This window comes from Rhinolophus sinicus, chromosome 1 (genome assembly GCF_057876585.1).
Source record: "Rhinolophus sinicus isolate RSI-liver-muscle chromosome 1, RSI-T2T, whole genome shotgun sequence".
NCBI classification, from domain to species: domain Eukaryota; kingdom Metazoa; phylum Chordata; class Mammalia; order Chiroptera; family Rhinolophidae; genus Rhinolophus; species Rhinolophus sinicus.
The window spans coordinates 28,793,002-28,818,891 of NC_142501.1; the positions used below are offsets into that span (position 1 = coordinate 28,793,002).

A 25,890-nucleotide genomic window follows, 5' to 3' on the forward strand; every position below is an offset into this window, starting at 1 on the left:
TTTGCAAAAATAAAGCAGAAGCCATTAGAATAGATTTAAAATGTAAATTTAAACATGGATACACTGGGGAGGGCCTTGAAGTTGAAAAGTAGGGGCTGTGTCAGGCCACTGGTGGCCAGAGCGCTAGGCATAGGGCCTTCCTCACAGAACATCCTGCCCCCAGTTCCCTGTCCTTTGAACTAGAGCCCTGTTAGCACAAGAGCACCAGCTGCTCTGGCCTTGATAGTGACTCGTAGAGGAGGGGCCCTGTACGAGGAACACAGCCCCACCACACAGAGACTTCACAGAGCCAAGGTGAACAACTGGCGATCTAATCGGGAGCCCTTGCAGATGCTACAGAACTTTAAGGGTTGATTTTCTAAAGTCCATTCACGTAGTACAGTGCCTGGCACATAGTAAGGACTCAGTGAATGTGAGCTAAGGCGCAAAGAGGCTTCCACCCTTATCTGTTAGCTCAACTTCAAAAAGCCTAGAAAAATAACGGTGAATTTGAGCTGAGTGGCCATAGCAAGTTCATTCCCTCAACTGGTAATGCTCCAATGACATCAGCCACATTTTTCAGATTTTCCTTTTTGCCTCAGAGTGAAGAACCCACTTTTACACAGGGAAAACACAAGCACCTCAGCCTCCAGTTCAGCTATTGCCCTGTAAAGAAGAAAAGTACATTGCAAGTGAAAGTCATATGGAAAAGACTGGTTATGACATGGTGGAGACAAGAGGACAGACAGATGGAGTTTTAGGCTTTATACACATCCCACAGAGGAAAGGAGAAAAGCGCATTGCCCTAAATCATCTGCTCCTTGGCCAAGAATCCCATCTTCCTGTCCTGGCCATATTCATCTTCACCCCATTACGTGTGGCCCTGTGACATTTATCATTTCCTTTAACCCTCACAACAACCCACAAGCTGGGTGGTGTTATCCAGCCTACAGATGAGGAGACTGAGACTTGGTGAGCGAGATGACTTGTCTAGGGTCACAGAGCTAGTAAATGACAGAGTGAAACAGTGGAAACAGCCATCCAACCCTCCCAGAGTGTTTCCGGGGTTTAAAGGTACTGCCCGTCTTAAAGGTGGCCCTTATAGGTCACTTAGCATTGAAACCAGAGATTTCTCTGTGTATTTGTCCAGGCCTAGAACCCATCAAGGACACCGAGGCTGTGCACTGACAGGCTTTCTTGCTACAAGCTTTCTTTTCTCTGTTTTTGGTTTTAAGAAATTGAGTAGCACTGAGGGATCCTTTCTTGCAGTAGGACTCGACCTCCTTCTTCTTTTTGAGAGGCACGTAGATGTCCTTTGTTCAGTGGAGGAGCCTTTCTCTCCTGTAAGAACCTAGAAGTTGTTTGTTGGTCCTCTGCTATGCTGTTCCTGACAAATCCAAACCATGCCATACATAAAACTCAGTTTTTGAGAGGCTGTGCATTCTTTCAAACACTATTATTTTTATTCGTACAATGTGCCTAGGCCAGGGCTGGGAACATAGACATGAAAGGATATTGTCTTCAAGAAATTCGCTGTTCCAGAACCTCAGCGGTGCCCACAGTGGCAGGGCAATTAGGGAAGTGTCAGTATCAGACAGTGGGAGGAAGCCCAGGACTGCCAGTCGTTGGTGAGTGTGGTAAGGAGGCAGGCTGCTGACAGTTGGGAGCTGGGGCCTAACATTGACCTTGGAAACATGAACTCAAGGAGCAGATTGCAGAAGCCCAGCCATAGAAACTGGGATTCCGTCATGGCACTTCAGTTACGGAGAAGGACGCGATGAGAATGCTGGGTGGGAAACCAAGATAAGGGACCCCATTTTTCTGGGTGACAGAGCAAGGCCCAGTAAAGCCAGCGGTTGGGATGATTCAATACTGATTCCCTGAATGACTGGTCCCAAGGTTCTTCTTGACAAAGGGCAGGGTTGGGTGCTCGGAGTCTGGGTGGCGCTGAACTTACGGAGAGGGGTTAAGTAAGCCCAGCTGGAAAGGTTATAGGGCTATAGGGGCAGACAGGCAACCATCTCACTATAGTTAAGACCCCAGTTAAAAAAAACCACAGGACTTATGTTGTGCACAAACCTCTCATATAGGACAGAATGATTTGCAGGAAAGAATTTCAGTTTTGTGAGTCTTGTAAACTAAGTGAGAAGATTGCTAGAATGCTTATGATGTAAGTTTTGTGTGGTCTGTTTATTTATTTATTTATAGCAGAAACAAAAGAACATTCCTGTAGTTTTTATTTCCACACAAGGATAAGATTTCAAGAGATTATCTTTCCAACAAATACCTATGAACTGTCTACTCTGTGTCAGGCAGTCCTTTGTATGTGATTCCAAGGACAAATAAGGTAGTTCCTGCCGTCAGCAAACTTGTTATCTCTTGGGGAAGACCAAGAACTAAACCACAAATTGGAACGTAGGCTGATGGGGGGGGTGCATTTCATGTCGTTGGCCCACAGAGAAGACGTGATTGCCTTAGAGTAGGAGAAAGTGTTTAAGTGGGTCATGAAGGAAAGTAAAAGTAATGAAGAGTCCGAGGAAGGCAGACAGAAATGTAGGTGCATGATTGGTTCTACAAACTACCAGAAGCTGGTGGCTGGAGTGAAGGGGAGTGGTGGAAAATAAAAGTAGAAAGCTAGGCCTGAAGATAGGCTGTGCTAAACGGAAGAATTAAAATTTACCCCCAAACCAGTGGGTGGCCATTGTAGGATTTTAGACAAAGACGTGATGCACCCCTTTTTTGTGTTTAGGAAGAATACTTTGGGAACTATGCGAAGGGCGGATTATAAGACAGGAATCAATAAGGCTAGTTGGGAGAGAAAATGGTGCTGGTAATGCCCAAATGCATGCATTTGTCCCATACCACTGTCACAGCTCCAAAAGTGTAGCCTCAACTACAGAGAAGCCACACAAATGTGAAATACTGGCTTGTGAGCCACACAGAAAGGGTACACTGGCACCTAAAAGTGGGGGAGATTGAAATGATTCTGTAATAAGGAAATAAGTTATGTTGGGGCACATCTGTAAGGAAATGGCAGAAAAGTTTCAAATCTAAATCACTTTGAAGCCATGATATTTATAAGAACCAAACCAAATGGTTTGAAGTTGGCCCCCCAAAAGCCTGCCTACCTTCATTTTGAGTTACAAAAAAAAAACAAAAATTCAAATGTTGCATAGCTGTGTAAGTGGTATTTACATTCTCACACATTTCAGATCTCTTGAGTCCCTTTTGCTAGTATTTGTTTTCCTTTGAGGTAGGAGTTAATTTAGTCACACTTTCTTCTCCCGACAATAACTGCATTCCCCCCCACCCCCAAGTAGCTTTCTCTCCAACCGTTTCTTGTTGTTCTTACCCAAGACCCAGTATCTGCCAAAACAAATGTATGTGAGTGATAAACGCTGAGAGGAATGTCTGTTGGACCACAGGAAATTTCCTGTTCAGGAAGAGATCTTGGGAACTTCCTGTGGAGGAGTGCATTGTGGGGCTTTTGGCTGCAGGCCCTTGACCACAGCTGCAATTAACTAAAAGCAAGGGGGGAAGGGAGAGGAAGAAGAGGAGACAGCTACCCACAGCCATTTTTATCCCTGTAGCCTGTGGAGAGAATGGGCTAATACAGGTTCAAGATTTTCCAAGTGACCTAGATGTCTAGTGTATAACAAGGTCACTGGTACCCAGTCTCCTTTATTGCCACCCATCTTTCATAGCATCCCAGATGCTTCTGTAGGGTTCCTAGAAACAAGCACTGTCACGTTATCCATGTGTGTCCAGTCGCTGGTAACCCTGCGCGAAGTGTTCACCTCCTCTTGAGCCCCACCAACGGGTTGGAATCTCCTAATCAGGCTCAGAACCACTCGTGGCTACTGGTTGCCCAGGCCGTGGAGTTGGGGATCTTTTTTTTTTTTCTATCTTGAGTTAGGTGTAGAAGAGAGAAGAAGAGCAATATTAGCTTTTTGGCTTAACCTCTATTTGACTCAAAACATTCAAGACACATTACTGAATTATAATGAAAGACCATGTTAATAAACCCAGTGTATAAACACAGTCAAAAGGAATGGGAGAACCCTGCATTCTTGTTCTGCACTGCCATTCGGGTGTGAAGTCCTGATTAATGCCTCACAGCCAATCTTCTCAGCTCCTCTGGGTGGACTGCATGGCTGAGCTGGATCCCACACCACAGGGAAGTTTCCGGGGCCCTGTGGCAGGGAGATACGATGGCAGGAGTTGGAGCTTCAAAGCTGAGGCTGATGGCAGGGATGTGACTGCGTAACCCCCAGCTGGGTGAAGGGCAAGCCACTTTATCTCTCTGCATTTCAGCTTCTTTGTCTAACCTGGGGAACAAACAGATTTCCCCTTTTCAGGATTGGTGTGAGGATTAGATCAGATAATGTATAGAAAAAAGCCTCACCCAAAGTAGACGCTGAGAGTTTCAGGTGTATTTTCCCTAGAGTCTATTGTCGTCACAAATTGGAAATTACTTCTCTGTGGTTCTAGTGAGCGTCAGAGGAGACACTCTGAGTAGCCTATCACCCTCAGCTTCTGTGATTTGTATTTAAGTAATTTTTTTTCTAGAGCTTCTACTTTTCATCCAAGTGCCTGTTATGTCTTTACAGCCTCCACTCACCACTTTATGGAGTCCATCTCTGAAGAACAGGGCTTATGTTTGAGTTTCAGAATCAAAGTTGCACTGTGGTGGCAGGTTATATCTCACTCCAGCAGGGGTGGCGGGCAGTGACCTTCTAAGGACCAAAAAGCAGCCCACACACCGTTTCTGGGTCACATCCTGCCCACTACATATCATCCACCTCCCCGTCCATCCCGCTCACTCTGCCGTCACGTGCACAGCTCGTAGTCATCTACAGGGCTGATTGCTAGACATGACGTTGTATTGCATTGTACTTATTTGTGTGTCTACATTGCCTTCTAGAATGTGACTCTTTGAGGACAGGGGCCATGTCTGCCACTTGGTATGTGCTTCATAAAGCATTGTGCAGTTGAATCAGCTTGATTTTAGGGGGACAGTTTCAAAGAGGCCATCACCATAGGACTTAAATATAAGACCCTTGTGATACTTTGTTGTACAATATCATATTAGCCAGGCTGAATGTTCTTTATTATGATTAAAAATATGTGTCTATCTGCTCTGCTGACTGTAAGTATGTGTTATCCTCCCTTGTCATTTGGCTTACATGCTCCACTGTCACATTTTTGAGTTTCCATTTGTATGACCCCCATTTCTTCAGAAATTGTGTTGTTTTTTTCTTCTTTCTGTTTTTGGTTTCCCTCTTTCCTGCTTTAGAAGTTTGAAATACAGGCCTATTTTTGCAACAGGTCTGTAAACAAGCACAGTAGTATTGACCCCTGCTAGAACAAGACCCCAGAATTATCTTGAAAAATGGGGTTCAACTTGAAAAATGTTTTTCAACGGCATGCAACCACGTGTTCACCAGAAGGAATTAAAAAGTGAGAGTATTTTGCAGCAAACATTGTCTGAGTGTTTAATCCACCCTCTGAAGTAGTGCATTTACATCACGGTTTTAAAAATGAAGGCAAAAATACAGTGAAAACAGAAAAAGGGAACTGCATTCATTGAAAAATTCTCACTCATCCCAGGTGATCTTGTTTTATATTATTCTGAGGAGACTCCCCACCCACATCAGAATGGCAAATATGCAAACAGAAACATAAATTAACTGGAAGAGAGCAAAATAGACCTCTTCACTGACCTTTCTTTCTAAAACTCTGACCTTGGCCTTTAGAAGAAAAAGGCAAAAAAAAAAAAAAAAAAAATTTTTTTTTTTTTTTAAGTTATCTGATTTAGTTCAAAAGACAGCTCTCTGGTTATAGCTTAGAGGAATTACCAGTTTCCTACATTTTAAAAATGCTTCTTACAGTTGGAAAAATAAAGGTTTGTTTAATGAATCTTGATGTAACCAAAGAGTTCAGGTAATCAGAATGCTTCATTTCTGTAGCTGGTGCTCTGTTTAATTCAGATTGCCTGAAAAAGACTGGGAAATAGAATGGTCCTGCCAGGGACAGACCTCACTATTCTGTAGATAACGTACCATCATTTAGGAGGCATTTGCTGTCGTGAAAGTATTGTTATGGTTAAACAAGTGCTATCATATTTATATGATACTTTACAGTTTACTAGTATCAATGTATTTATTAATCTATCTCATTTAATCATCGGCGCCTCTATACCTGTAGGGTAATAGACTCATGCAGGTTGAGGGTGAAGGTCAACCAGCAGAACCTGCATTCACATTAGGTCTTCTCTCTCCAAGTTCAGTTTGGCCTGCGGTGAAGCTGCTGGCCAGGAGGTGAAAGCCAACCAGTGCCAGTTAGTAAGCAATTTCCTGACAAATCCAAGGACAAGGGAAGTGAAATAACTTCTTTGTTTCCCTCCATTTCTTCCCATGCCGTTCATCCCTCATCAACCCCCTTCCCCCTTCCACCGTATTCTCACCCACCTTTTCTGCCCACACTGCCTCAGCCCCCTCTGCAGTTTCTGTGGGGAGCTGAGGAGCCCTTTGTTGATGCAGTAAGGGCTTCCTCACAGGAAATTTCCTATGATGGAAACTCTGGGGAAACTTCCTGTTGGTTAGGACACTGCTGGGCCTGATAACATGAACCACTTAAACCTCCAAACCTCACCTTCCAAGGAGGATGGGATGGTCCTTCCCCGCTTTCTCAAAGTCTGGGACAGGGCAAGAAAGGGCAACTGTACAGAAGCCTCAAGAGTCTCACTTGGGTAGCATTTTCCAGAAGCTAAAAGCTACAGCTGTGATCAGCAAGTTCTCCTAGAAGGTCAACACCTTCATGGTTAAATGGACTGCTTAGATTTTTGACGAGACTAGTCCCTGCAGGAACATTCTGGAAGCATTGAGGGCTCTGGAAACTGTCTCAAGGTTCTGGATCTGATTCTTTCCATTATCATTTTAAAACACATTCCTGTTATCCTTCAATATTATGGGTTTTGGGGTACTATAAACATTTATTTTCAGCTGTTCCTTATGGACTGGGAATTTTAATTAATACTTGTCATTGTAGGCACAGTTAACTATGTATGTGAATGGTTCACTTAACACCAAGTATAAATCGTCTGGGTCATATACCAGAGGATGACCGATCTTGAGCCATAGCATAAAATTCTCCAGTAGGCTTTACATTCATCCGACCTACGATACTCTGGACCTCTGGTGGATTATTTTATTGTTTGCTAGCATTTGGGCAAAGTTAATTATTCCTAAGTCATCCCTTGGAGTTGAGCTTAGCTTTGAATATCTCCAATGTTGGGAATTCTGTAGGTTCCCTTAGAAGCTCTCATAGCCCAATTCATAGTTTAAAACTTTGGTCTCCTAATTTCCCTGGTGACCTGTAGATCCATTACTACTTGCCCTAACCTTGTTGCATAATAAAAATAATTAACCTCTTTTTCTATTCCCATTTGACTAGACAGTTACTTAAATGATATATCTGAATTATTTGACTTGCCCCAACCCAAGTCTATTTCTCTATAACTTTCTTAATAGGTATCGTTTTCCTGAATTGAAGGGTTAATGTAGCTTTGTTTTCCTAAAATGCACTAGATTTAATGGAAGCTTCTACTTCCCACCTCCCTAAACTTCTGGTGTTCTTTCTTGCTTTCTTTATAGGAAATGATCATTCCAGCATCAGAATAAATCATTAAAATGGACATATTTGTAGGTGGGGTTTTGTTGTTATATTCTTGGTTCACATTGCAAATGAGGGAAGCCTGAAAGAAATTGCAATTATCCAGGAAGAAATTTGTTGGCTGATAAGAAGTCTGCCTGTTAGACTCCTAGAAGACAGAGACCCTTGTTCATTTTTGCATACACGTTATTTTATAATCTTTTGGCACATAGGCTCAATACATGTTTATTGAATGAATGAATCCTCAAAGTCGAAAGGGAACACATTTTGGGACTTAGTTTGTTTCAAAAGTGTGTGAAAGTTGTGAGCTTTTTTAACTTAACTGTAAGGATAAACTGGCTTCATGAAGTGAGTATTGATGTTCAAGATGGTGAATGATCAATGATGAGTAATGCTGCATGTGATGTACTTAAAAAGGCTAAGAAAAACATCTTTGTAAAAATGTGTCGGGATAAGCTTTAAATATGGAAATGCAAAATAGTGATTTAGTTTGGGGCATTCAGAAGAAGAACAGGACCTGTTTAAATTTTTACCATATTACTTTCTTTTCGGTTTGATGTTTGATTTTATATTATAGAACGGGATTAAACTAGTTTATGTTATAAATAGATATTGTCATTGTGGACTAACATTAAGCAACTAAGCAACATTTATGTACATAAGCATAATTGCCATTTTCAATGCATTCTTACACAGATCACAGTGATGTTATAATATACAGACTGAAAAACAAGGTATTATTATTATTATCATTATTATTATTATTATATGGGCTTCATTAAAATTGTATTCAAGTACTATAGGACTCTGCTAGGTATGCTTCTTTTTAATAAATCTACTTAGTGTATTAGAATGACACTTACCAAGAAATTAATCAGCACCAGCCATATAGTCCATTTCCCACACAGCAATCAGAGTAATCTGTTGTAAAATATAAGTGAAGTTGTGTCATTTCACTGCTGCAAAACCTGCCTTGGTTTCCAGTTACATTCAGAAACATTCTGAGCTGTCGGTATGAGCTGCCATGCATCGTAAACATGGTAACCCTCTGCAACCTCATTCTCTATTGCCTTTTGTTCTGCTCATTGCTCTTTAGGTCTTGCTATTCTTAGAACACTGCAACTATGCTCCCACCTGAGGGCCTTTGCATTTGCTGCCCTTCAGCCTATCAAGTTGTTCCTCTAGATTTTCCCAGGGCCCAGTCTCTCACCTTATCCCAGTCTCTGCCCAACTGTCACCTCCTCAGAGAAGCTTCCCTGACAGCTCTATCCAAAATGGCCCCCTCTGTCATTCCCATTCCCTTTACCCCTGCACTGTTTCCCTTCACAGCACTTTTTACCACCTAATTTGTAATTTTCAAAAATTGGGTGGTGACCCTGAACTGTCTATTTAAAAAGACAATTAATTGGTAATTGTCTGTGTGCAGAAGTGGGGCTTGATGCCTGGTGGGTAGACTCTAAAAGTCTTTTGAGCAAGAGCGTGTGCCCAAAAGAAATCCTGTGGTCTCCTGCTTGGAAGGAGACAAGCTGGGAAGGCGTTTGAGCTTTTATCATTCATTACACAGAGTTCACTGAATTCCCCTGTGTTCTCCTTGTCCTTGCTGTCTCCTGGACCTGGTGCTGTCTCACTCAACCTGATTCAAGTAAGCAGATGTCCTAGCATCTAGCAGAAGGAGTACCACCGGGCTGGGGGAAGATGGAATACAGATATGCCACAGATCCTTTTATTGGTAGCCTCTTCTGCTCCCCTCCTGCCTTCAGAGATACTTGGGCTCCAGTTCTGAGGTTTTTTGAGGTTCTGTTAGGAAAACCAGTTTGTTTCTTGTTGGTGTCTCCCCCTGCAGACAGGAGGGGGTCAGCTGTTCCGCTCTGTTAAGTTGGATACCAATTGTCCATCTGCTTTCCATCCTCTAAAATTTTGTGTACCTCTCTCAACTGCCATTGTTTCTTCTCCCATTCTGTCTCTTTCTGCATTTATACCTTTTTTATTCCTCTGCTGTGGTTTAGCAGGCTCTTAGACAGAAGCAGGGATAGACACAGATATGACTCATCTACTTAGTTACACTTGAGGCTAAGTGCATGGACACGGCGCTACAGGATGCTTTGAAAGCATAAAGTGCGGGAACTTGGCCTAGTCTATGGCATACGTTTAAGAGGAGACTTAAAAGCTTAGTAGGAGTTAATCGGGAAAAGAGGTGGTAGGATTATTTCTGGGAAGGGTAATAAGATGTGTAAACATGCCGAGACTAGAAGAGGATTTGGTCTTCAAGAAAAGGAAATGCCAGCCAAATGATATTTGGTGAATTTGTTGCAGAACTTCAAGGGGTGAAGATGGTGAGGTAGAAAGAGGCGAAGTCGTGTTAATGATTTTAGTCTTTATCCTAAAGACAACAAGCAGCCGTGACTGTGTGACCTGTGTAACCTTGGTTCTTCTTTTGTAAGCCAGGCAAGGGGATCTCTACAGAGCTGTGAGCATTAAATGGCATCATGGATACACTATATCAACTTAAAATCATCACACTTCTTTGCTGAATTTGATCTTTTGAGAGAATGACAAGTCACTGTAGCCCCTCAGAACAGTATGAACAAAATGTCAAGTTGAGGAATAATCCTTGAAGTCAGGTTAGTGAAAGATAGAAGGAAACAATGGAGGGGCATTGTTACGGGACCCACAAGTCTAATAAAAGGGAAGTTGCACACCTCAGACTAAGGTTGACTTTCACGATGGTGTAAAGGTTAAAGGGTAAGAATTCGATGGTATTCTAGCGGCACTTCAGAACAAACACTGCATGAAGAGTAAGAAATTTATGAGCTGTGTTTCCTTATACCTCAGAGGTGGGCAGCTACTTCAGGATGAAGCTGAATATCTCTTTCCCAGCCACTGGCTGCCAGAAACTCACTGAAGTGGACGATGAATGCAAACCTTTTATGAGAAGCGTATGGCCACAGAAGTTGCTGCTGACGCCCTGGGTGAAGAATGGAAGGGTTATGTGGTTCGAATCAGTGGTGGGAATGACAGACAGGGTTTCCCCATGAAGCAGGTATCTTGACCCATGGCCGTGTCCACCTGCTCCTGAGTAAAGGGTGTTCCTGTTATACACCAAAGAGGACTGGAGAGAGCAGAGAGCAAGCACAAGTCTGTTTGGAGTTGCATTGTTGGTGCCAATCTTAGTGTTCTCAACTTGGTCATTGTAAAAAAAAAAAGGGGGGGAGAAAGATATTCCCCCCCTCATGGCTTGGGGCCCAAGAGCACTAGAAGAATCCACAAACTATTCATTCTCTCTAAAGATGACATCTGCTAATCTGTTGTGAGAAAACACCCTAAACAAAGAAGGTACGAAACCTAGGACCAAAGCACCCAAGATTCAGCGTCTTGTTACTCCATGCATCCTGCAACACAAACGTTGGTGTATTGCTCTGAAGAAACAGCGTACTAAGGAAAATAAGGAAGAGGCCGCAGAATATGCTCAACTTTTGGCCAAGAGAATGAAGGACGCCAAAGAAAAACACCAGAAAGAGATTGCAAAAAGACGTAGGCTGTCCTCTCTGAGAACTTCTACCTCTAAGTCTGAGTTGCATTAAAAATGAGATTTTCTAAGAGTAACAAATAAATAAGCTCAGACATTTAAAAAAAAAAAGTTTATGAATTGGTGGTTGGGAATTAAAGAGGATCAGGCACAAAAAAAAAGATGGATAGCTCTATACATCTGTGTCCTGGGCGATGTAAGTTGATAATGAAGCCGTCATCTTAGGTCATTTTGTAAAAAGATGTTCTGCTGATGTGCCTGGCAATGTGTGAAGCACTATAGATAATAGACAATAAAATATTAAAAGAGGAGGCTTTTGTCTTCACGGAACTTTTAAGCTTTAATATATATATTTTTTGAGTTGTAATATATTTTATTATTTTAAAGAATTGGCCAGAGAGTTGCACCTTCAGTGCAGGGATAAATTGACTGGTTTCAGGCCTCTGAGATTTGTGACACACATACTTGGTCTTTATTCTGCCTGTTGCCAGCCAGCACCGAAGAAGCTGATGAGCTCAACTCTGTGAGCTCACCCTTTGAGCGTAGAAATCAGCCTTAACTCATGACCTGACATTTCTGAACATGCTGAACATTTCTTAAAGGAAAGCAGTGACTTTTAAGAATCACTTGATAGGTTTCTCCCACCAATCAAGTCAATAAATGGAATTGTCACATTGGCGAATGTTCTTGGGTTTCTAGAATTTATTCTATCTTTTAAAGTTGTGGGCAGATTCTGAGGCCCACCGGTTTCAGGTTGCCAGGTAAATGTAGGCTATAAAGTTATCTATAAAGAGGCACTGTGGTTCACAGGCAATTGATGTAACTGATGTAATTGTATTGCTTTTTACAGCTCAGTAGAAATTACTTGCAGCTGTAAATTGTAGTAGAAACAGGCATCCATTTCATTTTGATCTTAGAGAATTTCAAAGAAAATAAATGCACACTAGAGAGTAGGTGGGTTTTGATAGCATATTTCAAACATCACTTTTTATTAAGCACTTGCAGAAATGTGTAGAGAAAATTGGTAGAGTAAAGAAAAGTACGGGCAGATTCACATGGGCTTTCAATGAACGCGTGCATGGTCAGGCTGCCAGTTAGGAAACAGGGCTCTGGGAAGGGATCTCTATGTTTGCCAGGTTCATTAGGCATGAGCAGGTGAGGCTCAAGGCTGTTAGGTTGACAGCTGTACCGTGAAACCTCAGAATTGAAAGCTTTTTTCATTGCTGAGCCTGTTGAAAGGTGGATAGAGGGAAAGGATAGTCTCATAATAAAATAATATGTAAAGACTAACCAAATACCCTACTTTAGGTTTTACTGCCCGGCAGGCAGAAACTCGTCATGTTTAAAGAGGGGAGGCTTTACCTAAATCTGTCTATGTAAACTACCTTCCCAATGCAATAGATGCACCTGTCTAGAGGTGTCTTTGTTCCTAGAGCAAGGGATGTTCGATTGGACTGACAGATTTAATTTCTTTTTTGGAAAAAAAAAATAGTAATTGTAGGTGGTATCAAGTCACCTGTTCACTTGCCCCAAGAACTTTTGCAAAAATAGGAATTCCTTTTAGAACTTGAGGAACCAGTTATTTGACCTACATTTTTTTGTACCTTGGCACATTCTTCTAAAGTGATAGCAATATACATTTTTCTCTTTGATACTCTGCAGCTCCCTTCCCCAGTGGTCATCAGCGATATGCCCACTCATAAATCAGGGAAAGGATCAGGAAAGAGAAACATAAACTTCACTTGAAAAAGAATACCTATAAAGCATTCCTAGAATTTTCAATATAAGTCACTTTCTTGTCAGCAAAGTTAATTGTTCTCAAACATTTGATAACAAGGATGGCATACCTAGTTCCATGCAAAATCTCAGTTATATGACAGATGCAAGGCGAATGGAATTGGTCCCCACAAACTATTGTGTCATAGGTTAGCACCAGCTTTACCATGAATTTTATATTTTTCTCTACAATTCCAGCCACACCACCTCCACCCATCCACTGCTCATTGCCCCCATAGGATACAATAAGAATAAAAAAATACCTGACAAGGCATACTAGAAAGCTACACTGAAGAGGATTATAGCAGGTGTAAAGTACTAAGAGAAAACAATAGAGGAGCGTAGGGTACCTAGGAAAAATAAAGGAGCACTTGGAAGAGGAAGGATAGTAGAGAAATGTGACTTCAGGGAATTCATTGATAGCTGGATGACCTATTTAAAAATGACAGTGAGTGAGTGAAAGAGAAGCTATAGGTAAAGGGATGCTGGAATGTGCAATAGTCAACAGGAGGAAGGAAAGGAGGAAGAAAAGTACCGCAGGATGAGAAGGAAAAATACGAAATGAATATAGGAAAGAAACTGAAGTGATGTGAAGGAAAAGGGAGAAAGACAGTTGTAAGTGGGGAGGAATAAAAATAAACAAGTAAAAGAGGAATTGAGTTTCCGCTGTGTTCAACCATAGCTATAGAAGAAGCATATAATCAACAATTTTCTATTCTCATGAAAAGGAGAATGAGATGGATAATCCAAAATAATGGTTCATTTCCAAATCATTAGTATGTTTTGACTTAGGGTATGTTTTTTATAATTATGTTAAACTATATAAAGGTATTTTTGTTGTTTTAATTTTTTTTAATAACACAGAGAAGCCACAGAAACAGGGTTGATTAAGTAGAACCAGCTCTTTATGCCCTAGTTTAGTTCCTTTCTTAATACTCCTTTGGGCTGGGAGGGATCCATGTCTGCAGATGTCCCTTAGGCTACTTGTATAGTTAGGCCAGATCCCCTCCTCGCTCTCCATAAGTCCTAATCTCAGCGATTGCTTGGACACTGGGAAGAAATAGAGCATTTCACTGAAAACCTTCTGTGAGCTGACCCTGAGCGTGGGTAGTGAACCCCAACCCCCTTTTCTCCTGATTCTTTCTGGACTATGATGTTCCAGAGCCAGAATCCACAGAGGGGTTAAAAGTGATAAAATAGCCCCATGTCTCCTGTAGAAAATTCATGAATGTAAATCCATTGAAGAAAAACACTTCTTCAGAAAGAACACAGAAGCCTAGCAATTTAAATGCCTTTTCAAAGACCTAAAAAGAGCTGGGCATGACTTCAGTCTGGAGGGTGCTCTGGTGAGTGTCTGTGCCTTTATGAGGGTTGTGAAACTCACAACTGCATCTGCGTGCCGCGATCCAGGGTGCTCAATGTCACAGAGTATGGGGAAAAGTGTAAGTATGAATTAGTGTGAGAGAAGCCACACTAAAACAAAACTACCTATTGTGTCTTGAGGTTCTAGTCGGCAAGATGGAACATAAAACTTGTACGATTATCACCATTGGCAAGATCCGCACATCAGATTTTCCTCTCTGCTTCTGATTACGAATAATCTGGAAAGCTGGGTTGGGTTCATCTTTAAAAACAGCAGATACCTTCTGGGAGATTTGAAATTATTCTTTTTCCTTTGCTGCTGCTTTTAAAGGTTTATTTCAGGACTCTTGGGGTTAGAAGGACGTTCCAGGTCTTCTAGCCTCCCCTGGCCGGTACTGGCGTTCCACCTGTGGCACCAGTGAGTGCTGACCCTCCACTTTCTGCTTGGACACTTCGGTGGAGGGGACCTTACTGTGTCCTAGGCAGTCTTGCCATTTTTAAACAAGACCAATTGTCAGACAGTTCTGTAAATTCTTAGATGCATGACATTTAGTAAAACAAAGCCTCATACCACTTGCGTAGTGGTGGTACAGCAAATAATTGGTCCTCTGTGTGTCTTCTTCTCGGACTCTGATCATTGCCCGGATATTGCTTATTACAGGACCTTAATCTCAACCACGCTGTCTGCCTTTACCTTGTGTTCCAGTGGTATCTAGAATATGGGACTCATTTAGAATCTAACTAAAAGTGAGAAATGCTCTGTTTCCATCAATACAAAGCTTGTCAATCGATAGGAAAAGGAAAGGCAGTTTAGCAAAGGCTGGTGATACTTCCAAGAAGTGGTGTCTTTTGGAACATCCGATGGTGACCCTGCCACTGGAGTTATCTGCTTATCTGTCTGGTTTCAGAGTTTCCAGAAAAGACTTGCTGCCTTCAGAATACTTCCTGGCCCTTCCTTTGGTGCCTAGATTTCTACCCTTAGCACTTTACTCCTCAAGCATGGGTTTTTGTTTTGTTTTGTTTTTTTCATAAAACAAAACAAAAAAAAACCCATAGACCAGGGAGATGGTTCATTAAGCTCTGGGTGGACATTTCACTTAAGCATTAATCATTTTTAGATCCCTTCCTGGAAGCGTGTTTTAATGGGGTGAAGGGGGTGGGGGGAACAAGGATGTGTAGATCACTAGGGCACAGGTTTCAGGGGAAAGTATGAGTAGGGAGGGAAAAAGAAAAAGAAAAGTAACATTTCTGAGCGCCTGCTGAGGAGCCAGCACTTTCACACTTACAGTTTTCACAACAATCCCTGTTGAGTTGAGATCTACTTTTTACAGATGAGTGAATAGGAGAGGAAGTGTCCTGCCCGGGTCATATGCTAGTCCGGGAGAGCACTGGGATTTAACCCAGAGCTGCCTAAACCAAAGCCTGAGCTCTTATTATTCTGTGATGCCGTCCTCGAAGGGGAAAAGACAAAGAACTGGAAAGCTCAAATGGAATTTGCCTACTGCAGAATTTTGCTTAAGACCAGCCCTGTCTAAAAGCAACACTTGGAAATCATATGCATGTGGCAGTAAAAATGTCCTAACGCTAACTAAGTTTAAGTCTTGCCTTTATCTCACATTTATATAACACTATAAAATATTGTACTTGTAATGAGGCATTTGTTTATAAGGAAGCTTTCTCCACTTGAGCAGAATACTTTTTATTTTCTTATTTCTTATTATGGATATTTCCCCTTTGGGGGGAAATGGACTGTGTTCACACTCTTCGCGTGAATCTTGCACAAATCTTGCGTTATTACCAGAAGGCTGGTGAAGGTCAACTCTGAGGGCCATTGCACCTCGAATTCCGTGGAGTATTTTGGCTGTATGCTGTTACACTAGATCTCAGGAAGCAGACTGCTGATTTTCTGCACAGGTCCCCTTAGGGAATGATATGGGAATAATTCTCAGGTATCCCCCCACATTAGTCATGGCAACCAATGCAGCAAAGTCCCTTTAACTCCCTTCCTATCACCAATACTCATTCTCTCATATATATTTAATGCTTGTCAAGGATTATTTCCTACCTCTCACTTTGACACTTTTGGGAGAGCATTGGGGGTACACAGCCTTTGGGTGAATTTCCCAGTTTTCCTGAAACAGGCCACCATCAAGTAGACTTTGGGAGAGGATCTAGTGGGAGGCAGGTCTGTTTCTGCCCCCCACTCAGTATTCTTTTGCAGCAACCACAAAACTACGCGTTCTCTATTAAGTACACATTCTAGGACTCTAACAAAAGGCTTCTGTGAGCCTGGAAGCAGCCAAGGGAGGGTTCAACGTGAGGGACGGAAGATTTAAAGGGTTTCATTTCTTCCTTGCTGAGGACTGTATTGTGTTTGAATGCAGTTTGGAATCTGCTTCCCCACCACAAGGGGAAATAGAAATCTGCCCTAAAGCTGCACAGGGACCCTGGCGGGTCTTTATCCTCATAGCTTAGTGATTTCCTGCCACCCAAGCAAGCTGCGGGGTTCCCCTACATGCAGGAGGCTCCAGGAAGCCCGGCAGGTAGACTGTGGGGATGGGGCTCCGAGTTCACCAGTGTGACCAGCATCCCTTTGCTGAGCAGCACCTCAGCCAGGCCCCCAGCCTCCAGCCAGAGCTCACAACTGCAGCTAACCTGCCTTCTGGCGTGTAGGTTTCATTGTTTTAGAAGAGATACAGGAAGTCAGAATTTTTCATCCTTCCCAACTGGGGAGAATTGAATTCTAAAGAGAAAGTAACTAGCACTGAAAAGAATGTCCCCTCCCCTCTGCAGCACACCCCGAGGGCACACCGTCCTGCCATCTTGCATTTGACAGAAACCTGCTTTCCTGCCGAATAGTACCAGGCACTGGGAACCATGGGTTTGGCTGTGCTGCCTTTGGCTGTGCTGCCAAGCTCTTGCTTTTTCAGTAGCAGAGTTAATGTGGCCATGACTCAGAATTATGGGACCCCAGATGCTAAGAAAGTGAACTAACTTCTTTTGGGCTCACAGCGGACTCGTAGTCAACAGAATAGGTTTCATGTTCTAATGAAACAGCGTAGAAACTCAGTCCTTGGTGGCTAAGTGGTATGTGGTGTGATTCTGATTCTCTCCCTCTCTATTCCTCTTCTTCCCTCTCTCCTTCATTACCTCCTTTCTTTTCTTTTCTTTTCTTTTCTTTTCTTTTCTTTTCTTTTCTTTTCTTTTCTTTTCTTTTCTTTTCTTTTCTTTCCTTTTCTTCCCTTCTCCTTCCTTCCTTCCTTCCGTCCTTCCTTCCTTCCTTCCTTCCTTCCTTCCTTCCTTCCTTCCTTCCTTCCCTCCTTCCCTCCTTCCCTCCCCTTCCCTTCCTCTCTCTCTCTCTCTCTCTCTCTCTCTCTCTCTCTCTCTTTCTCTCTCTCTCTCTCTCTCTCTCTCTCTCTCCCCCCCCCCCATCAGAGCTGAGAACTGTAATTCCAGCCCAAATTCCTTTAAGCAAAGGGTCCTTCTAAATATGACCTTGAAAAGATTTCTTGTGATAGGCTCATCCACAGTTGCATTTTGTTCCTGGGATTTAGGAAACACTGGAGAAATCTTCCACTTCATTTAGAGAGAGCCTGTATAGTTAGTGGATAGGACCTCAGGTAACCGCATTCACACAATAATGCGAAGAACTCCACCTGCAAAATAAAAACTTGGTAATGAATAACAACTTACAATTATAGAGCATTTTTCTTCTGAGGAATACGACGCACTTCCTTGTAAATTCTGCCCTATTCTCACCGAGCATGAATTACTTCCTAGAAATGATTTAGGCTCTTGGAAAATGCATTGATTCTTTTAACCATCGTGATTCCAGTTACAGTAAAACCCCTATTATCTGATTTTCTGTGAATCTGTAAAGCTATTATTAACTGGCACATTATATATTTCACCAGTACAATGACAGCTGATGTTTATAATGATGACCTTGGATTTCTGAAAGATCCTGAATTACCCACTCAGGAATCAAACAAAGATTAAATTGGATTCAATAGAGTTTTTTAATGTTGTGTCTATTTTATTATATTCAAATCCTTTTTAGAGAAGTCCAAGTATATATCCACTACAATTTTCCAGGGTAGCACCAATTTAAAATATTTTTTCTTAGAATTATAAACCAAACCTTGTAAAAAAATAATTTCAATATTTGGGTCTAAACTACAGATGATTAAATCTCAAACCTGATGGAAACAAAATTTTTTTTTTGGGGGGGCTGGTGTAGCAGATAGGAAATATCCTAAATACGATCACCAAAGTGTGGGACAGATCACCCCAAAACACTCCCCACTGTTCCTCTTTCAGGTCTTAGCCCATCTCTACGTATGTTTCTGGGTTTGACACCATCATTCAGAGGCAGACGACAGTTTAGCATTCACATCGTGTGGCTGAGATCGATGGCTCTCCTCCTTGAGCTCTGCAGCTCTCTCTCAGGCTTTGTGAGATGTGCTTGGTATCATTTTCCTTGAAGGAAACCTTATATAGAAAACTAAATGCAATACACAATGAGGCGACTTTGACCAAGACATTAGAATTCTACAAGCATCTAGGCAAGGGGTTAGGACAAAACCCACCCAGGGGAAGAGATGCCAGCAGAATGCCCCTCCCCCACTGCCTCTGCTTTGCATCACACTCTTCCCTGGGAAGCCTGACGCACGCTGCCTTCAGGGTAGCAGGGTCCAGGGGCAAGGGCCTCAGTGCTGCTTCTGCAGGTTAAGCTCAGAAAGCCAAGAGCTGGAGCCCCACAAGAGAAGGAAACAAGACAGAAAAGGGTGTGCTCTGCTCCTGTGTGCTCTATCACACACTTAGCTGAAGAAGTCAGAGCTTTCCATGAATAGGGTATCTACTTATCAATCATTGGTGCCGTATAGTGGTGTTGAAGATCCTCTCTATCCATGGCTTCATTTGATCTCATGACAGCCCTGTGGTATGGGCTTGATAGAAATTGTTACTCCCACATCACAGATGAAAAAACAGGCTCAAAGACCATGAGTGCCTTAGGTAAGTTCTCTCCAAACAGGGCAGGTGACTAAAGCACAGGGTTTCTAATTCCTTATCCATGATTCCCTGATGGAATAGGTCACCCTTTAGGTGACTGGTCCCCCATGGCCCTATTGTAAGCAGGTAGATGGGGATGAAGCGGACCTGACAGGATGCTGACCCACAAGACCACCTTTACTTTTAGAGTCCAGTTAGATGAACCCTGGAATGAGAGCCAGAAGACCTCAATTCTAATCCTGGCCCTGCCTCTAAGTAGTTAAGCAACTTTGAGCAAACCAATTAGCCTCCTTCCCTTCTGGTTGCTTAGCTGGAAATAAGAATAGGACGGTCTACACCGCTGACCCACCTGGCTATTCTGAAGGCCAAATAAAGTGTTTGAAAGCCCTGTGTTGCTAGATATAAGGTCACATCTCCATTTCTCATGATTTGTCTCAGAGGGGAAGGACATCCAGGTGACACAGCAAATAAGTTCATTTGGTGGGGGGCAGAGAACAGTATGCTGATTATAGTAGAAGTGCCTGGAACCTGCGATCATAGAGTTTGAAACTCAAAAATGATGCAAAAGTTCCATTACGGTTTCTACTGTGTGTGTGTGTGTGTGTGTGTGTGTGTGTGTGTGTGTGCGCACGCACTATTTGTCACCTCTGAGGATGGTGTGTCCAGTCCTTTCTGGGTGGTAGGTTATAAAAGGACTTCACAAAGAAGGTGACCCTTGAGGAATCTTAGTATATTTTGAAGTGTGCATATTTTACCTGGCAGAAAACAAATAGCCCATCCCAGGCAGAGGGGGTAGCCTGTGCACAGACCAGAGAACACAGTGCCTCTAGGAATTGCAAGCATGTCCGTGTGCCTGGAGCGGGGTCAGCCAGACGGCGACATGACAAGTTAGGCAGGAACTTAGGTGGCCTAGGAAGCTTCTGAAAATGTTTAAGCAAAGCACTAACACAGTCAGCTTTATGTTTTAAAAAGATTACCGCCTCAAACCTGGTGCTCAGCTACCTGACCTTTTTGTTTTTATTGGATACAAGAAAGATCTGAAGATCTACAAAGACTAATGAGCAGAGAATCAGAAGTTGTCCTGCCCCCTGCACCTCCCTCCATGTGCCTGCTGTCAGCCATCTTTCTCTGTCTAAGCTGAAGGATGGTGGGACACACAGAGCTGGGAGCTGACTAAGAAAGGGTGGGAAGTAGTTGGCTGTAGGGTCTACACTACTGTTGACAATTTGATAGCACTAAGTCACTCAAATTAAACTGTCTCCTGCTTTTCCTTTGATATTTCAATGTAGCAAATGGAAAGTTTGACCAGACGCCAACTACTTTCCATCTTTCCATTGGACTCACAGCCCACTTAGAATTCAGACATTCGAAGTCCTAAGCCAGCGAGAGCATGTGCTATTCCCGTCCTTAGGGTGGGTGGAGGGGCTACACTCTTCAGCCTTTACAACCATCTGGTGATGTGCTGTGACACAGGGGGCCTGAGGGACCTGAACTTTGGAGTCAGAAAGATTGGGCTGTGCGTGTTGGTTCATCGGTTATTTAACCCCTCTGCCCATGTCTGCATTTTCTCATCTGGAAAATGGGAACAGTAATCTCTACTTGCCATTGCTTTTGTGAGGACCAAACAGATAGTTATCGTCAAAGTTCCAGGTATATAGTAAAATCTCAATTTATGTTTTTCCTTCAAATACCAGAAGTTAATAGTCTTTCAGTAATTATTCTCTTAGAAGCAAACAAGAGAGACCTAGTGTGTCTGATGCTCCTACATCTGCTCTACTGTATTATGGAAATTGAAGAAATAGGAATTAATGATGAAGTATATCAGAAAGGAAACTGTCTCTAAGATGCCAAGCAAGGGAAACTTAGGAAGGAAGAGCCAATAAATAAATCAAGTGATTAGGGGTCAAAATGTTCTGTACGCCAGCCTAATACAACTCCAAGGACTAATTTCAACTGATGACCCCAATACCTACTCAACCAATAATACGTATGCTTTTTGAGCCAGAAAGGTACCACTTATAATGTATATTCAATTTTAATACACAAATCACTATTACTTGTCAAAAAGTCTTCTTGCTCACTTCATGGCTGCAAACAGTACACGTTGGCCTGCCACCATGCCAAGTCAAGTTCGTGAACACTACCAGGGTGGGTTCCATGGTGGGGCACCAAATCAAACACAAATGGACTTGCATGTGGGGCTTATTACCTAGTAATAAGGGAAAAGGCTTAAGCATGGGTAAATCACACAGCTGCTGGAAATTCTATATATGGTTTCAGAGTCCTCTGGAAGCAAAAAGATAGGCGAAAAGAAGGCTTCATGGAAAGTATGACTTTAGTTCCAGGCCTTAAAGGAGGGATGAGTTTCAGAAGGCAAAGATGGAGGGTAAGTGTAGGACAATCGGAAGTGGCAAGCCGGTGAGCAAAGGCACTCTGGGGAGTGCCCAGATCGGGGCAGGTATAGGGAGTGTCATGTAGAAAGTCTTGGGGATCCAAGGGGAGACAGGTCAGGGTGTTGAATGCCTCCTTAAAAGAGTGATTTTACTATGTGTGCTTTTGGTGTGGAACCTTGAAAGTTACTAATCAAAGGAGCAGTGGGAATGGCTCTTAAGGAGGATTTCTCTGGGAACGCTATATATTCTCAGTGAATAGTTTTTTGTGGTTTTTATACCAATTACAATGTGGAGCTTGGTATCTCTGAGCCTACAGTCTGCATTTCCAGAAGAGAGTTGGTCGATTTTTGCTTTGTTCACTATACATCCCTCAGCTGGACACGGCTCTTCAAGCCTTAGAGTCTCTAGTCAGTGCTCTTCTAGTCCCTGCAGCTGTTAACTGCAGTCAGGAGCCATGTTTTCCAACCTATCATCCCACCCCTTGCTCCTTCACAGGCGTCTGTCAGCATTCCTCGCTCCCTCAGCTTATCTGCATTGTTGCCCAGGCTCACTGCTCCCTCCAGTCACAATGCAAGAGACCTTCACTGCACTGCATACGGGACCCTTTCCCTGAGCTCGGGCTCCTCTACCCCGTCTCCCCAGCTGGTTATCTTCTCTCTTCTCTACACTCAGCTTCTTTCTCATTTGCATTCAGTTCCTTCCGTCTTAAACCTGCCTAGATTCTCCGTCACTCTTCACTGCCACCCCATCTCTTTTTTCCTTCACAGCCAAGTAGTTCAGAGTTATCCACTCAAACTCCTCATTTCCTCACCTTCCATTAGTGACTCAGCCCATTGTGACCTGGTTTCTACCCCTGTCACACCTCTGTTCCGACTAGAATCACCAGATGCTCAATCCAGTGGACATGCTTCCCTCCTCCTTATCTTGACTGCAGCACAGGATGTGGCCAGCTACTTCCTGAGACTCACTCTGCCCTGGCTTGCACCGTAGCACCCTTCCCTAGTTTGTCGACGGCTGCCTCATCATCCTTCAAGGATATACCTTTTGGGAATGGCTTGGTTCTTAAATGTTTTCTTTAAATCCCATCTATTCCAGTGGCTTCAACACTTACCAGTATGATGGTGACTCCCAAATATCTTTTGTATCTAGCCTAGATCTGTCTCTTCAGTATCAGAGGCATGTGTACAGATGCCTACTGGGCCTCTTCACCTAGCTGGTCCCACCCTCACTTCATTAAACAGAACTGAATGGATTTTCTCCTGTGCAGCCCGCTGTGGGCTGGGATAGATGGACACCACCATTAGTTGCAGGGATCAGAAGCCTGGATTTTGTTACTGACTGCTTCCTCCACATTAAGTTAATCCCCAAGTTTCATCCACTCTACCTCTAATATCTTGAGCCCATCCTTTCCCTATTCCTTCTGCTTTCGTCCAGGCTAACAGTATCTGTCATCTCCATTTCTACGTCAGCCTTCTAACTGGTCTCGTGCCAGTCTTGCCCTGTGCTAATTATTCCTCCACTCTGCAGCTGGAGTGATCCTTCAAAAACATCTGATTGTGTTACTCCCTTGTTTAAAATCCTTCAGTGACTCCAAGTAGCCTTAATATAAAGTCTGAACTCCTTTAGTACAGCAGACAAGGCCCTTCATAACAATGGCTGACATTTATCAAGTGCTTAATCTGTGCCAGGCACTGTTCTAAGTGATAACACACGCCTCCACACACCGAACGCTCACAAGTCCCTGATGGAGCCCCTGTTACTATCCCAGTTTTACAGTTGAGGAAACCAAAGCACAGAAGGTAAGTACCTTGCCTAAGATCCCACAGCTAGTAAGTTAGGGAGCCAAGCTTCAAACTCAGGAAGGCTGGCTCTACGGCCACACTCTTAGCCACTATGTTACACTGTCTCTCCTTCATAGGGCTTAGCTTCTCATTCATTCAAAACTATTTTTTGAATACCTGAAATGTGAGAGAGACTTCGTGAAGCATTGGGATATAGCAATAATCAAAACAGTTCCTTCACTGCTAACTTAGATTCTTGTAACTAATTACAGTAAAGACCAAATATATTTAGTCAGGAATCTACCTGTGGAGCCATAGCAAAGACTGTTTGAAAGCCTCTTATTCAGAGACTGGATGTCAAGATAAAATAACTTTAATGATAGTAATAGTTGTTTCACTTAGATTTCCAGATTATAAAATTTCATTTGAAATTTTTTTAAATGGGCATATCTTTTGTTCCTCTGAACACCGAATGAATGAATGAATGAATGAATAACAGCAGGTTAAGAAACAAAAATCTGTGTACATTCTAGTGAAGAAAATGAATAATAAACAAGATAAATAGTAAAATATATATAAAGGGGAAAAATAAAGCAGGAAAGAAGTTAAGGAGGAGCCAAAGAACAGATTTGTAGTTTTATATGGAACGTCTAGGGAAGACTTGAAGGAAGTGAGGGTATCTGGGAGCATAATACTCCAGCTAAAGAAGCAGCAAGTACAAAGGCCCTGAGGTAGGAATGTGCCTGGTATGTTTGAGGAACAGCAAAGAGATCAGTATGGCTGGAGCAGAATGAGGACGGGGAAGAATGGAAAGGGATGAGTGCAGATGGGGTCAGATCAAACAGAGCCCAAAAGGTCATTTTAAGGGCTTTGACATTAGCTCTGAGTGAGATGGGAGGCCACTGGAGGATTTTGAGCAGAGGAGTGACAAGTTTTAAATGGATCCCTCTGGCTGGTATGTTGAGAATAGACTGTAAGGGAACGAAAGTGGAAACTGGGAGACCCGTTAGGGACCAATAACAATAATCCAGGTGAGAGATGATGGTGGCTGGGACTAGAGCAACAGAGGTGAAGAAAGTGGTCAGATTCTGGATACATTTTGAAGGCAGAACCAAGGCATTTGCTGATGGATTAGATGACTGTAAGGTGTGGGTCCTTGGCAACTGGAGCTGGCATTCTCTGAGAAGGGAGAGATCGGGAACGGCAGATTTGGGCAGGTGATAGCAGGACAGTTTGGGGCATAAATTATGTCTAACATGCCTATTAAGCATCAGAATGGAGCTGCTCTATCACTTCTCCTTACTTAAACCCATGCTCATATGCATTTCATTTTTGTCCTTCTGAACTACTCCAGGTTTCCCAAACTGGTTGTGCCTTTGTATCAGCTGTTCCCTCTGTCAAGAAAGCTGTCACCCCATCCTTCAGGAAGTCTTCCCTGGTCCTGCACTAATGCACGGACTTGTCAATCTCTCTTTATGTTCCTTTCTTCCCTCCCTGACTTTAAAATCTGTACGTCATTCACCTTGACACACCCTGCACCTCATACAAGGTGCAATACATAATGGGCACCTAATCAGTTAGATGGGTGGGTGAGTGGGTGGATGGAAAGCTGGACAGTTGAGCTCTCAGCACTGTTTAGACCAAACCGTGTTCTGATGGGAATGATGGGAATTCCCCTGGAACATTGCCAGGTGACATGATCACCCCAGACTGAAAATGAAAGAAGCAGCAGATGTCAGGAAATTTCTGTGTTAATCCTGACATGAGTGTTAGAACACTCCAGCACAGGTCCCCCTTTCCCGCACACTCTCCCCACCTTCCTGCCCCAGTTCTGGCTCCTGGTCTTGTTAATCTCTAGCATCAGTGAGCATACACCCTCTACTTTACACGTCCAGGTCTGTAGGGGAAATTTTGTTATAAAACCGGAAGAGTGTTTAACCTAATGTAGTGCTGCAAGCTTGCTTTCCTCGGGCCTCCGGGTCTGCCAAAACGATCAGGCCTCATTATTTAGGAAGCTGCCTCAGCCAGGCATTACTAATTTGGGCATTTACTAATTCGGATGCCTATTCAGGCAAATGAGCAATGAATGCAAAATGCTTTTGTCAGTGAATTGTAAGTGAAGAGAAGAGGGAGGGGTGAAGTAAAGGGAAGGTGAGAGAATGTTTGAGTTTTGCCTCATTTCCAGAAAGGACAGTCATTGCTTCCTGGAAGCTGCACTTGGCAACAGGCATGGGGAATGGGAAAGATTTATTCCCCTTTGCCAAGGCTCAATAATTCAGCTTGAGTATTTCAAATCGATACATTTCTTGCAAAGTTTCCAAGGGCTGCATTAAAAAAGCCATTTTTTAAAATTATCATGTGGGAGCATCCTCTGAGGAGACTGGCA

General features: G+C 42.9%; 1 protein-coding gene and 1 pseudogene across 4 annotated transcripts in view; both read left to right on the plus strand.

Moving 5' to 3' along the window:
- The window catches only part of ETV6 (ETS variant transcription factor 6), a 219,101-nt gene that overhangs the window by 132,480 nt on the left and 60,731 nt on the right, over positions 1-25,890 (plus strand). The window lies entirely within an intron of this gene.
- LOC148759041 (small ribosomal subunit protein eS6 pseudogene) lies at positions 9,495-11,496 on the plus strand (annotated as a pseudogene).